The sequence below is a fragment of the Vipera ursinii genome, assembly GCF_947247035.1.
Source record: "Vipera ursinii genome assembly, chromosome: 1".
In the NCBI taxonomy this organism is placed as follows: domain Eukaryota; kingdom Metazoa; phylum Chordata; class Lepidosauria; order Squamata; family Viperidae; genus Vipera; species Vipera ursinii.
Genome location: NC_139512.1, coordinates 118,683,731 through 118,699,212, shown reverse-complemented (window position 1 = coordinate 118,699,212; position 15,482 = coordinate 118,683,731). Strand labels below are relative to the sequence as shown.

At 41.5% G+C, this 15,482-nt stretch overlaps 1 protein-coding gene across 1 annotated transcript in view; it reads left to right on the top strand.

The window, feature by feature from the left end:
* Window positions 1-315: 315 nt before the first annotated feature.
* The window catches only part of PLEKHG3 (pleckstrin homology and RhoGEF domain containing G3), a 63,186-nt gene continuing 48,019 nt past the window's right edge, over window positions 316-15,482 (top strand). The window contains exon 1 of the mRNA XM_083349379.1: window positions 316-423. The gene's annotated coding sequence lies outside the window, so the exon portion shown is untranslated. The remainder of the gene's footprint in view (window positions 424-15,482) is intronic.

The window sequence follows — 15,482 nt, the reverse complement described above, 5'->3', positions numbered from 1 at the left end:
GCCAGCTTTGCTGGCTGAGGAATTCTGGGAGTTGAAGTCCACAAGTCATAAAAGGGCCAAGTTTGAAGACCCCTGGTGTATACTCTGACGCGAAGGTGAGGAACTGCGCGCAGCGGCGTAGGTAGCTCCGAGTTAATCATTCTCCCGCCGGCAGGCAGTTGCTTCGCTAGCTTTTCGGGCAGCCCCTCCTTGCGGCCCGGAGTCTCCACCTCCCCGGAGCGTTGGTTGACACGCCTGCTTTTTTTTCCTTTTTTTTTTCCTTCCCCTCCCTCCCCCTTCCTCTTTTCCCTGCTAACGATCTTCGGTCGAGAGAGAGAGAGCTTCCTGCCTGGCGGATCGTCTCAACTTCAGCCTGGGCTTTCGGCGCGCGATCTGGCGGCGCGCTTTGACCTGGGGGTGGTCGGCCGCATTTGGGGAAATCGGGTGAGTTTTCCCCCAACTTCTCTTCCCCGAAAGGAATTCGGGAGAGCCGCCCCTCTTTCGCGGCTGATGTCCGGATCCGATCCGCCAAAAGTTCCCCGCTCCCTCTTTATAAGGGCCACCGCAGCCCGGATCAGGAGGGTCAGTGCAAGCTCTTTATTACGAGAGTAAGAGGATTTGCTTCCATCTTTCTTCCCGCCGCCCTTTTCCCCCTTGGCATCGCTGCATCCCCGACGGACGCAGGTGGCTTCCCTGCCTCCTCGCCGCCCTAGTAGTGGACACCTCCTTTTCCCAAGAATTATCCAGAGTCGCTGGTCGCTGCAGTACCTTCAAGCAACCCACGCGGAAATCGCTTTGTGCTAAATGTTACCTTTACGCGCGCTCGATGACCCGTTAGGGGAGGCGTGGACTTATTTATTTATTTATTTATTTTGGTCCTCTCTTGCATTTATTTGGTTCGTAGTCTCGAAATCAAAGTTCCTTTCCGCGCGTCCGGAATTCTTTAGACAGCTGTTGCTTCCACCATCCGCACTGAGCTGGGGAACCTTACGAAGAGGGCGTAAAAGTACAGTATTGAATTTCCTGATTTTTTTTTTTTTTTTGGTCGGGAAACTTTTTGTCTAGCCCAGGGGTAGGCAACCTTGGCTCTTTTTATGACTCGTGGACTTCAATTCCCAGAATTCCTGAGCCAGCTGTGCTGGCTCAGGAATTCTGGGAGTTGAAGTCCACGAATCATAAAAGAGCCAAGGTTGCCTACCCCTGGGCTAGCCATAGCTTTGATTTAAAGCGCTGCCGAAAAGGAACGTGGGCGCTTTAAAGAAAAGTTGATCGATCACTTAAGTATCTGATGAACAAAATTCTCTGAACAAGCCGTAGATCCGTGGAATTGGGAAGGGTTTTCCCCTTGAAAGTTGATATAGGATCACCAGCTAGTTTCTTGCAAATTCTCTCCTCCCCCCCCCCTCCGGTTCCAAATTGGTTTCGTCCAGCTTGAGTGGGAGCTACAGTTCCCAGAATTCCCAGGATTGCCATATATTTGAAAAAAAGCTTCAAAGTGGTCAGGAGCATAGGAATCAGGGCATTCGATTGTCGTGGATCAATTAATCTGTTTCCAGCAAGAAGAAGAAATAATTAGATGAGGCTTAAAAAAATTGGACTAGAGGGGAAATTTGATGATAGTTTGTTAATCTGAAGATAATATAAAGGAACTTTTGAGAGGGAGGAATGATTGTGTTTGGCTGGTGAGGGAAGGTGGGAGTGCTTAGAACTGAAAACTGCAATTCTCTGTCTCCTGCTGTTCAGGAATGTTGTTATGTCAGATCCCTGCAGACATGAGTTTGCAATCCCTTCTATTAAACACCCTGATCAGTAGCTCTGAAAATCATCTCTTGCCTGCCTGGAAACCAGTTCCCATTTTGAACCAACCAGTCTGGGTCGCTTCTGTTTAATGCAGGGACCAAGGACCTCTCAATCCAAGGATTTATTTTAAGGACGTGCAAGTAGGGAAGATATGGGTTGCACTTCAAGTTAAGATATAACACACTTTGGGGCTCAGCATGAATGATTGGGGTTTATAAATCCAAGTTGTGCTGTAGCCTAGACAACTGCCACTTTGTTTAGGTAATAGTGATTAAACCATAGTTTGACATGTAAAATAAAGCTCTTCTATTAGGGCATAGATGTATATTTACTATGTTACATAAAATTCTTCATTAAATGTAATCAGTCCTGTAAATGTTCTCATTTAGATGCTAATTTAAGGAAAAGAATTGTATGGAGCAAACTGAAAATGATGAATATAAATGCAGGGACATGGCAATAATTTCTGCAAGCAATCAAATGCTTGCAAACTGAACAATGCTGAATTAAATTATTTTAATAAGATAATCTCTGGGTTAAGTGGTATTTCACAAGCATGTCCACAGTTTTCTTGACAGCAGTATGGAAATGAGTTCCCTTGGGTTTTGGGGGAGAATGTTGTTTTGTGTGTATGGGGGGGCGTTGTTGTCTTTGCAAACCAGGGATTTCCTATCCTGTCTAAGTAGAGGCCTGATTTCACCCTATTTAAGTTTCTGAGATCAGCCAAGGTCAGGTAGGTACTGTCAAGCTTTTGTCCTCATGGCTGGCCTCACCCTACTTTTCTGAGAGAGTACAAAAGCTAGTCTCAGGGCTTTCACTTGTGTGTTCTTGAATAAGTATATCATCATTATTCTATTACATTATCATTATGAAATACATTTTACAATTACTTGTCAGTAGATAGACTTGCAAAGTGTGTAAATGGTGACTGGCAAATTTAGTGTAAAGGTGCTTTTCAAAAGGCAGCTGGTTTTTCCCCCCTTGAAAATGTTTTGCTTCTCATCCAAGAAGCTTCTTCAATTCAATATTTTACTTTAGAATAGTACAATGGCAAAAATCTTAGGCTTGGGTGAAAAAGAAAATATTAAATTCTTTGCATCAGTCTTGTGGGGTAAATTTAGTTATAAAAGAGTTGTTTGCCTAAGGCTGCCTAGAAACCACACGGCATTAGAATTAGGTGAGTTGTGTTTAAAGCTAACCTCTGTTGCAAAAATCCAACCCATTACTATAATAGGCAAGCTGTGTTTCCCTTCCAGCTGTTGACTCATAAGAAGATAAGGAGTCAGAGTTATTTCTCACATGTGGTTGTAAAGGTAGATCTATTACAGTAGATATACTGTATTCCACTGATTTTCTCAAGATGTTAACAGAGGTATCAAAAAAGAACTTTGCTTTGCCAAGAAAGGACAATATTCCCATTCTAGGATATGCATTTAGCTCTTTGTGCAATGCATTTGTCCAGCCTGTACAGCTTCCTCCCTTATATGGATTAAAGATTTAATCTTGGGCTTGATACAAGCATGTATTCACAGCACAAGCTCTCTCCACTGAACATCCAGGAATGGCCTGGATTTAACGAGGTTAACTCAGCAAAAATAAGAGCGCTAACGCAGATGGTTTGTAGAGTAGGTGTGCGTGGGGAGCTGACACTGGAATTCCAGATAGGCTGGGGTGCTTGCTGCTACAGCTGTGGGAATAAAACTTTGACCTCTGCTGCATTCTAATTTAAAATGTGCTGCTCCGTCACACTTTTCTATTCAGTTTTTCTTCTCCTTCTTGGGCACTAAGTAGCTTAAGTGGGAATGGGAAATTGAGCCTTGAATAGGAAAAGGCCTTGAATGCATTTTCAGTATTTTAACTGCAGAAATATGATTCTTGGGGATTTTGCCCTTTACCTACCATATTCAATAAAACATATGCCCATCATCAACACTAAGGCAGTGTTTTCAACCTAAGCAACTTCGAGGTGAGTGGACTTCAACTCCCAGAATTCTACAACCAGCATGCTGGCTTGGGAATGCTAGGAGTTGAAGTCCATTCATCTTAAAATAGTTGAGGTTAGGAAACACTGCCTTAGTTGATGATGGGCATGTGCTTTACTGAATATGTTCTTTACTAAGATATTCTATTTTTAATCTTTCTTGCTTTTTACTATTTCCTTCTTTGCAAAGTCAGGATGTAGTAAAAGGCAAGGAGAGATAAATGGATGTGTTGGGATGGAAATTCCAGGCAAAAGGAAATGAGCAACACAGGAGCCATTTATTTTTGTTAATACTGATAGAGGCCTATTATCAATATTCTTATTAATACAATCTGCAAATTGACAGATTAGAAACTTGCCTTTAAACACATGCACTCTCTCTCTGACACACCTACACGCACACAGACAAATCAGCAGCACGTATTGCAAAGGAAGGCCATGTTAATCTATGGTGACCAAAAATCGGGATCCTGGCAGCACCCTTTCACACTAAAATATTTTATTAAAAAGTGAATTATAGTTGTGCTTTGCACACGGCCATTTTGCTCAGCTCCCAGTGGCCATATTTGCAGGACATTTTCATAGTTCATTCACTCCCACATTGCTCCTTTTTGTTAATGTGACTGCTAAGCAAACAACAAGTTGTCTGAACCATAATTCGTTGCAGTCCAAGCCAGCATTACAAATTGCCGTTCTGGGTTTAAGAAATCCTGGTTGACTTTGAAGCAACAAATCCAGAGCCCGCATTTGGGCATATGCAACCTAAGCTGAATCTTATTAAGACAACATACAATATGCTGAACAGTTCCCTATGGTGTAGTGATCATATTTGTGGAGAAGGGGAAAGTTTATGAATCTTGGCTTGTTTTATATGCAGCACAAGTGTGCACTGTAAGGCAAAGCAAAGTAAATCATGTGATGGCTTAACCGAGCTAACATTAGCTATGGGGTGGTTGGGGCCCTTTTTTCTGTAGTGATCAGTATGTTAGCGGTTAACTCTGTCTTGCTTTCGTCATCTGCAGATGGGCCTTCAGTGTGAAACTGCTCTGGGAATCTGTTCTTCACAGAATTGTTGGGTGATTCCTGATGATCTCATTTTGCTTTGGAAAGCAGCTGCCTCACAAAAATACCAGCTGGGCCATTTAAATCGCCTGACAGACAAGCCTCATTGAAGCTGCAGTCACACCCTGTGTGCATTACCAGTCTGCAAGCGTGAGCATGCTTCTAGCGCAACACTAGCGCCATACAGAAGCACTTATGATGTACATCCCTTAGGGTTTCTGTTTCTGAGTTATAAAAATCCAGCCGACCTTAAAGCAACGAATAGAATTTTCCTTATCTCTTTCCTGCTTTCTAGTGGCCGTCCAGATTTTTGCAGACCATATATGGAATTACTGATATCTGTTCCCTTAGGAACTGATATCTGTTCCCTTAGGAACTCTCAGGAATTCTGGGAGTTGAAGTCCATGAGTCATAAAAGAGCCGAGGTTGCCTACCCCTGCCTTAGGTCGTATGATATAATGGAAACTTCAGAGCAACAGTGTGTCCAAAACAAGAACTGGCCAAACTGTAAATAATGAATGTGAGCTTTTCAACATCTATTTTTAATTATGGAGCTCTACAGTATCAGATTCTATAAACCACATGTTCGGTTATATAGAATGGTTATCATTGTGAATTATGACTTATTTTCCCTGGCAGCTGTACCAGGATAGTATATACACTATCCAGAACACAGACTAGTGTGTTCAGTCATTCATAGTCTAAGTTGGATTTGGTTTAAAATCTTTGTAGTCTGGGTATTAACATTCTCTTTTATTTCACCCAATGAAACATTTTGTTTATGTTGTGAATTGGGAACTCTGATCATCCATTAAAGGCTTCTTTGGGTGCCAGTCCTGAGGAAGCTCATCTGGAATCAGTTTGAAGTTGGGCTTTCCTATACCAATTTTATGGACTCTCCTATAACTCAGAGTCCAAAGTGTTTCCATCTTGGTTTAAGAAGTTAAATATTTGTTTTTGTATCCTAACCTCTTTCCCCTGAAGAATATGTTAATATTTTACAGTTGCAACTATTGATTTCTGTTGTCTGGGATCATTATAGAGGCTTTAATTATTATAATGCATGCCATATTTTTGGAGAGTATTTGTAATTTTATTATTGTTGTTTTACAGTTGATTTTATGAATCACTATAGGCTGGTTTGATTGGGAGTGACAAGGATACAACTGGGTTAAATTATTCAGATATTCTGACTTACATAAGCCGATCCGCCGTTCTGCAAGCCTCCGCCGCCGGCGGAGGCTGGATCCGCGCTCTGCAAGCCTCTGCCGCCAGCAGAGGCTCGATCCGCCATTTTGCAAGCCTGAATACACAGGAATACCCTGTGTGGCCGCAGCTCTCGGGGAAGCCCTGGCTGTCCGCTTCCTCGCTCCACGCTGCCATTCGGGGCCCGCACGTTCCCCAGGCAAATCGCGGCGCCCAGCAGGCGAGGAAACACGCCCGCTGCAGTCGCCCCCCCTTCCCTCAGGAGACGCGAAGCAAGTGACCGCCCGGAGCTTACCGAGGACTTGCGCACGGCCGAGGCTTCGGTGCTTCCAGGATCGCGCGCACCTCTCCCAAGCCGCCGCCGTCCGGAGACCTCCCCAAACGTCGGCAGGTCTCCGGACCTCCGCGCCCTGCCTGCCTGCTTCTTTCTGCTGCGGAAAGAAGCAGGCAGGCAGGGCACGGAGGTCCGGAGACCTGCCGACGTTTGGGGAGGTTTGGGGAGGTGCGCGCGCACCTCCCCAAACCTCCCCAAACTTCGGCAGGTCTCCGGACGGCGGTGGCTTGGGAGAGGTGCGCGCGATCCCGGAAGCACCAAAGCCTCGGCCGCGCACAAGTCCTCGGTAAGTTTTTTTGTTGACTGGAGTATAAGCCGAAGTGGAATTTTTCAGCCCAAAAAGTGGGCTGAAAAATTCGGCTTATACTCAAGTATATACGGTAAGTTATTTATGGGCATCTCAAGGGAGCCTTGCAAACCCAGCTCAGATACTCCTCATAAAGATTAGAATTGGCAGGCTTCTCTTGGACATGAAAGGTGGGGAAAAGCTCCGTTTAATCCTAGCGTCAGGCCAGTCTTCTCCAACCTAGCCTCTTGCTGTCTAGGAGTAATGGATGGTGGAGTTTACACCTGAAGGATTCTAGGTTGGGAAAAGCAGCTTTTAGTCTTTCTGCTACAGTGGATATTTATGTACTGTTGTGCAATTCTTCATGGAGAACATCTCTGAGATTGTTCATGGTAATTATCTTATGTTTTAAAATGTGTAATTGAAAGTTATGCACTGAATATTCCTGCACTGATTTCCAGTATGTGCACAATCCTCTTATGCAGCCAGTGCCAACATGCGATTCAGTGCAATAATTCTATTAGGAACTATATTGAAAAATGTTGTTTGCAGTCCAGAGTAGAGAGCAAAATTTATTGAAGTGCACTTTTTTAAAATGTTGGGAGAAATCCCTTTTAATAATCTGGCCTAAGTTGTCTGTTGATTATACCTTTGACTTACTTATCTTTCAGGTTAATTTTTGTAGAATAAATTACATTTTCACAATTAGAGATTTATGTGCTTTTGAAATTTGCAGTTGCAGTATTTTCTGCTCCTCAGGCTCTGCCAAAAAAAGAAGTTACATTATGTTCTCTTAGGATCTTATGGGATTATAGATAGACCGGTTTTCTCCACCCACGGGACTTTTAGAGATTTAGGATGATAACTCCAACCATTGTGATCCAATATTTTGGGAAGGAATTAAGGGGGGGGAGGGAACAAGTTAGGTGGAGTATGTTTGTTTACAATTTCCCATTTTGCTTTAAGGCAGGAATCATCATTTGTTCCTTGTAGATTAGTGATTGTAAATCTGTATATCTGTATACATATTGTACAAATGTTCAAGAGAAACAAGGTGTGTAAAATAAAATCATCTACATTAGTGAATCAAGATGCATGTTACAATGGCTGGTACTATCAGACTAAAAATGTTTCAACAGATTGTATATTTCTATTTGTTGTTGTTAGTTGCGAAGTCGTGTCCGACCCATCGCGACCCTATGGACAACGTTCCTCCAGGCTTTCCTGTCCTCTACCATCTTCTGGAGTCCATTTAAACTGACGCCTACTGCTTCAGTAACTCCATCCAGCCACCTCATTCTCTGTCGTCCCCTTCTTCTATTGCCCTCAATCTTTCCCAGCATTAGGCTCTTCTCCAGTGAGTCCTTCCTTCTCATTAGGTGGCCAAAGTATTTGAGTTTTAGCTTCAGGATCTGGCCTTCTAAAGAGCAGTCAGGGTTGATCTCCTCTAGGACTGACCGCTTTGATCGCCTTGCAGTCCAAGGGACTCGCAGGAGTCTTCTCCAGCACCAGAGTTCAAAGGCCTCAATTCTCTGGCGCTCAGCCTTTTTTATGGTCCAACTTTCACTGCCATACATTGCAACTGGGAAGACCATAGCCTTGACTATACGCACTTTTGTTGACAGGGTGATGTCTCTGCTTTTTAGTGTGCTGTCTAGATTTGCCATGGCTTTCCTCCCGAGGAGCAAGTGTCTTTTAATTTCTTGGCTACAGTCCCCATTTGCAGTGATTTTGGAGCCCAGGAAAATAAAATCTGTCACTACCTCCATTTCTTCCCCATCTATTTGCCAGGAATTGAGAGGGCCGGATGCCATGATCTTGGTTTTCTTAATGTTTAGTTTCAACCCAACTTTTGCACTCTCCTTCTTCACTCGCAACAAGAGACTCTTCAGTTCCTCTTCACTTTCTGCCATTAGAGTGGTATCATCTGCATATCTTAGGTTTCTGATATTTCTTCCAGCAATCTTAATTCCAACTTTTGATTCATCTAGCCCTGCCTTTCTCATGATGTGCTCTGCATATAAGTTAAATAGGCAAGGCGACAGTATACAGCCTTGCCAGACTCCTTTCCCAATTGTGAACCAATCAGTGGTTCCGTGTCCAGTTCTCACTGTTGCTTCTTGGCCCGCATATAGGTTTCTCAAGAGACAAATAAGATGGTCTGGTACACCCATCTCTTTAAGGACTTGCCACAGTTTGTTATGATCCACACAATCAAAGGCTTTAGCATAGTCAATGAAGCAGAAGTAGATGTTTTTCTGAAACTCTCTAGCTTTCTCCATGATCCAGCGTATGTTGGCAATTTGATCTCTAGTTCCTCTGCCTCTTCGAAATCCTGCCTGTACTTCTGGTAGTTCTCGATCCACATACTGCTGAAGTCTAGCTTGTAGGATTTTAAGCATAACTTTACTAGCATGAGAAATGAGTGCAATGGTGCGATAGTTTGAACATTCTTTGGCACTGCCTTTCTTTGGAATTGGAATGTAAACTGATCTTTTCCAATCCTGTGGCCACTGTTGAGTTTTCCAAATTTGCTGGCAAATTGAGTGTAGCACTTTTACTGCATCGTCTTTTAAGATTTTGAATAGCTCAGCTGGAATACTGTCACCTCCACTAGCTTTGCTGTTGCTCATCTTTTCTAAGGCCCACTTCACTTCACATTCTAGGATGTCTGGCTCGAGGTCAGTGACCACCTCATTGTGATTATCAGGGACGTTAAGCTCATTCTTGTATAGTTCTTCTGTGTAATTTTGCCATCTCTTCTTAATCTCTTCTGCCTCTGTTAGGTCCCTGCCATTTTGGTCCTTTATCATGCCCATTTTTGCATTGAACGTTCCCTTCATCTCTCCAATTTTCTTGAAAAGATCTCTGGTCCTCCCTATTCTATTATTTTGTTCTATTTCTTTGCACTGTTCATTTAAGAAGGCATTCTTATCTCTTCTAGCTATTATCTGGAATTCTGCATTCAATTGGGCGTATCTTTCTTTTTCTCCCTTGCCATCTCTTCTTAATCTCTTCTGCCTCTGTTAGGTCCCTGCCATTTTGGTCCTTTATCATGCCCATTTTTGCATTGAACGTTCCCTTCATCTCTCCAATTTTCTTGAAAAGATCTCTGGTCCTCCCTATTCTATTGTTTTGTTCTATTTCTTTGCACTGTTCATTTAAGAAGGCATTCTTATCTCTTCTAGCTATTATCTGGAATTCTGCATTCAATTGGGCGTATCTTTCTTTTTCTCCCTTGCCTTTCACTTCCCTCCTTTCTTCAGCTATTTGCAAAGCTTCCTCAGACAGCCATTTTGCTTTCTTGCATTTCTTTTTCTTTGGGATGGTTTTGATTGCTACCTCTTGTACAATGTTGCGAACCTCTGTCCATAGTTCTTCAGGCACCCTGTCTATCAGACCTAATTCCTTAAATCTATTTGTCACCTCTACTGTATATTCAACAGGGATATGATTTAATTCATACCTGAGTGGTCTAGTGCTTTTCCCTACTTTCTTCAGTTTAAGCCTAAATTTTGCAACGAGAAGCTCATGGTCGGAGCCACAGTCAGCTCCTGGTCTTGTTTTTACTGACTGTATAGAGCTTCTCCAACTTTGGCTGCAGAGCATATAGTCAATCTGATTTCTGTGTTGACCGTCTGGTGATGTCCATGTGTAGAGCCGTCTCTTGGATTGTTGGAAAAGAGTGTTTGCTATGACCATCGTATTCTCTTGACAAAATTCTATCAGCCTGTGCCCTGCTTCATTTTGTACTCCAAGGCCAAACTTGCCTATTATTCCGGTTATCTTTTGGCTTCCTACTTTAGCATTCCAATCCCCCATGACGATAAGGACGTCATTTTTGGTGTTAGTTCTATAAGGTGCTGTAGGGCTTCATAGAACCGGTCAATTTCATCTTCTTCAGCACCGGTGGTTGGGGCATAGACTTGGTCTACTGTGATATTGAATGGTTTGCCTTGGATTCGAACTGAGATCATTCTGTCATTTTGGGGATTGTATCCCAGTATTGCTTTGCCTACTCTTTTATTGACTATGAAGGCTACTCCATTTCTTCTGAGGGATTCTTGCCCACAGTAGTATACCTGATGGTCATCTGAATTAAATTCACCCATTCCTGTCCATTTTAGTTCGCTGATACCTAAGATGTCAATGTTCAGTCTTGTCATCTCTTGTTTGACCATGTCCAGCTTGCCTTGATTCATGGATCTTACATTCCAGGTTCCTATGGAGAAAAAATCTTTACAGCATCGGACTTTCCTTTCACCACCAGACATATCCACAGCTGAGCGTCCTTTCTGCTTTGGCCCAGTCGCTTCATTCTTTCTGGCGCTACTAGTACTAGCCCTCTGCTCTTCCCCACTAGCATATTGGACGCCTTCCAACCTGAGGGGCTCATCTTCGTTTTGCCTTTTGGTACTGTCCACAGGGTTTTCATGGCAAAGATACTGGAGTGGGTTGCCATTTCCTTCTCCAGTGGATCACGTTTTGTCAGAACTCTCTGCTATGACCTGTCCGTCTTGGGTGGCCCTGCACGGCATAGCTTATAGCTTCATTGAATTACGCAAGCCCCTTCGCCATGACAAGGCAGTAATTATATTTCTATAATTTCCTGTTAATGAAGAAACAAATACTTCAAATATTCTCTACTCAGCTGATATTCTTCAAAGATGGCCTTCCCTTTCATTCAAACCAACTTTTTAAAAAATGACTTTTTAAAATCAAATGACACAAAATGGATCCATTAACCTTTTTAATGAAAAGATTAATTTTTTAATATATACTTTGGATTTCAAATGTCTAATTCTCACTCTACCCCCACCCCCCAAATTTTTTAGCTTGTTTTGATTTTTCATTGAAAAGCAAAGAACAACATATGGTATTTTATCCATATGATATTTATTTTAAAGTTTTTCATGCTAATTAGAAATATCCAGGTGATTAGGAAAAAATATTAGCAAAGACAGCGTTGCCATCTGAGTGGTGAGCTATTCGACTATATTAGGATAGCATTGTACAACTAATATTAGATATGGTGACATTGATGTAGCTGGTGGAAGGAATGGTCAGTAAACCCTTCAGAATGGCTTGTTCTGTGTGTGTGTCAGAAGTCTGAGTTTCTACTGCAAAGGTTCTTTGTTCTACAGGTGGCTTTCAGCTTATGGCTCTGTGTTATGAAATGCATAGGATAATTGATTTATGGATGGATGGCTCAGGATTTCTGGGAGTTGAAGTCCACGAGTCATAAAAGAGCCAAGATTGCCTACCCCTGGTCTAGGTTCAGCTTTATTTTTTTAATAGTGTGTTTCTATAACCCCCTGCTGTCAGGTCAGTCTACTTCACATCACCTTTTTTTTAAATTCCATTTGTAATCTGCTCTCTGCTCTATTCCACTGTAATTCTTGGTGGCATACAATGGATGAAATTTAAAATAATACGGTCCATGCAATACAAAAAGAAACATCCAGGCAAAACAAAAACTACCAGCCATGTTCTCATACATCAAGCAATCTATAAGAGATTCATCAGCCCTCATTTTAGGCACCTTCCCCCATGTATTCAGCATTGAGCTCCCTAGGATAGTCAGGCTGTGCATGTGATAATCAAAGGCTGAGAATTGCTGTTAGGGTAAAATAAAATTTAATCTAACTACAGGTAGTCCTCAATGTACAACCATTCATGTAGTGAGCATTTGAACTTACAATGGTACTAAAAAAAGTTATGAACATTTTCTTACACTTACGATCATAGTCACATGATCAAAATTTGGACGCTGGGCTACTGGCATGTATTTATGACGGTTGCAATGTCCCAGGGGTCATGTGATCACTTTTTGCAACCTTCTGTCAATGGGAAAACCAGATTTACATAACAACTGTGTCACTAACCTAACCACTGCAGTGATTCACTTAACTATGGCAAGAAAGGTTGTAAAACGGGGAAAAATTCATTTAACAATTTGCCTTATTTAGCCTTATTTAGAAATTTTGGGCTCAATTGTGGTCGTAAGTCGAGGACTGCCTGAAGTTGTTTCCCAAACGAGAGAGGGACTGAAATCTGCAGATTTTGACTGCTTAAAAATAAAAGAGCAACTGAAATAAAAAAAAGTGAAGCATCCTTTCCTGATATATTTAGATGCAAACCCTAAGGAAAGAATGTGTGTATGGGATTATGCATAGCTGGGAAGGGAGCAGTTGAGTAACATTCTGGGACCCAGAGTGTCTGCTAATTGTGATAGTGGGTGAGTGGCTAATCTGCTCAGTGAATTTCCAAGGATCAGAAAGAGTTCAGGGGATGTCCTGCTAGAGGTGGTGCTTAAAACATTCTAAAATTCCCTTGGGCCATTTGTTCTCTGATGTAGTAGTACAGAGGTATTTTAAGGACTTAAGCCCCCTTGTACTGAACATTGCCCAGCAGTAAATCATTTGTTTGAAAGTCATTTGTTTGAAGCTGTTTGTAGTTGCAAAAGATTGCAGTTGCAATAAGTGAGGCCAAGTCTGTGATCTATATGCAGTCTTCCCAAGGCCCCAGCCTACAGAAGGATCAGTAAAAATATTTAGTTTGAATCCCAGGACAAATATAAACAATGCTTTGAAAAATCTGCCGCTGCTGTCCAAGGGTATGGAAATGTAAAGCTAGTTTAATCATCAAAGAATTAGGATTAAAAAATACTTAAGGTGAAACAGCATTGGAAACAAAGAAAACTATTAATATAAACAAAACATTGGAATAGTTTTTGTGAAGAGAAAGAGTGCTAAATGAGTTATCTAGATGTGAGTGAAATGATGAATGATTAAAAATGTGTGAAGTTGTATTTGTCTACCATGAGGTAAACCCTATTAAATTTAATGGGTTTTAGTCCCAGGCAAATGTATATCAAACTGCAGCTTTCCAATGCAATACTAAATATATTGGCCTGGATCGTGCAAAATATATAACTGAAACTATGCAAATCCTATAATGGTTTAGGTTGAATGTATTTTCCCAGCAATTATGGTCTACAAATGATTGTTTGTGTGACTCGGCAAGCTACATGAACCATTCAGTTGTGGTTTATTTTATAAACTATGGCTTACTATGTGTAATTTAAGCAATTGATTCAGAAGTACGTCCCATTGAATATAGTTGGAGATATTTCCTAATGATTGATTTTTATTGCAGCCTAAAATTATTTATAGTCCCTTATACCTTTGATATTTAATAAAGTTTTCAGTGAAGTTTACAGAATGAAAATGTACTAAAATGTACACTCAGTCATATGGGAAATTGGCCATTCATACCATCCCCTGAGTCATGGAAACTATTGTACAGTTTGCTAGTGTTACTCTTTCCTTCTCTTGGCCTCGGCGGATCAGAGGTAAAAGAAAAGATTCCTGCACCTTTAATAGTAGGGAGAAGTGGGAATTGGAACAGGTATAGTTTGGCATGCAAGTGGCACCTGCTGAAATTACATTACTACTAAAATTCCAGAGTCTTGGAACATTAACATCTAGCCACCCCATCCTGGCAAGACATATCCCGGTTGGTTTTTGGCTGAGTCTTTGGTGAGTTCAAATTAGACTTAGGACATAATTGTCATTCATAGTTAGTGCCTGCCAGAAGCAAGCACCAAGCTTTCTTCTTTGTAAGGGAACTGTGGTTAGATGCCAACATCAGTGATACTGTGATTGCCTATCACCAAACAGACTTGCCAGAAATCTGGGAGCTTCAAGAAGGCCAATAACCTCCTTTATAATGTGAAAGAGGATGGAGGTTAGGGAACCTTTGCTTCTGCTCACTGAAGAGTTTGGGCTGTGTTTGTTCAGAAAAGGGCAACACCAGGTGTGAGAGATTCCTTTGTTCCATAGAATCAGCTGCAGCAAAGCAAGCCAGCAGCTTCCTAGAAGCCGACTTCACTTCTCCTTTTTTAAAAAAATCAAGGTTGGATCCAGTTCCGGCAGGGATTTCATAAATGTTAGCCCAACCATTATGGCAAACATTAAAGGGAGTGAAAACTATGGGAAACAAAAGCCCTGTTTAATAAAACTGTGTAGAAGGTAAAAAAGAAAAATTGTCTTGTGCTGTTCTGTTTTGTTGTAAAAAAAAAAGGGGGGGAAGTTGTGATTTTGTATTACCTTGGGTATTTCCAGATAAATGACTTGTAGGGGTTGTACAATGAAGTTGTGCAGCTACTTTCTCTTTTCCTGTTAAAGAAAGGAGAATCCAGAGTAATTCTTCCTTTTATGTGGGGGAAAAAAGAAAAGTGGAAAAAAATAGGAAACACAAGTTTACACAAGGGAGTGTTGTCTGACTCCCTACAAAACTGTCTAATGAGGCAAAGGGGGGGATTTTATAATAAAAAGCAACTTCTGGAGCCTTTCTAGAAGAATGTAATATTGTGGGAGTTATTGGCTGGTTCATTGGTATTCAGTAGCATTAACATGTAGGCTGTCAATTGTGAATGTTTATAACATTTGCATAGGATGCCCTAAATAAGGTGGAGAATAAATTGCCTGTAACATTCAGCTGTGCAGTAAAGCATACAGTTGCAACTTTGTAGAGCAGGAGAGATGTAGCAATATGTACTGTATTTATCCCCATAGTGAGATATTGATTTTTAAGCAGCCATAGTACTGTAAGTGGTCATCTAACTTTAACCAGTGAGAATACTAAGAGATTTTTAATTTACCATTTAATCAACTAAAACTGTACAGTACAATATTTCAGGGCTTTTCAACCTTTTCACCCATTGTACCACTTTTAGGATATGGCAATATCCGAGTACCACCAGTCGCCTAGCAAGGTGTCAAAAATTTGATGAACAAAAAAAATAAATAAAAGGGAAAAAAGTGATAAAG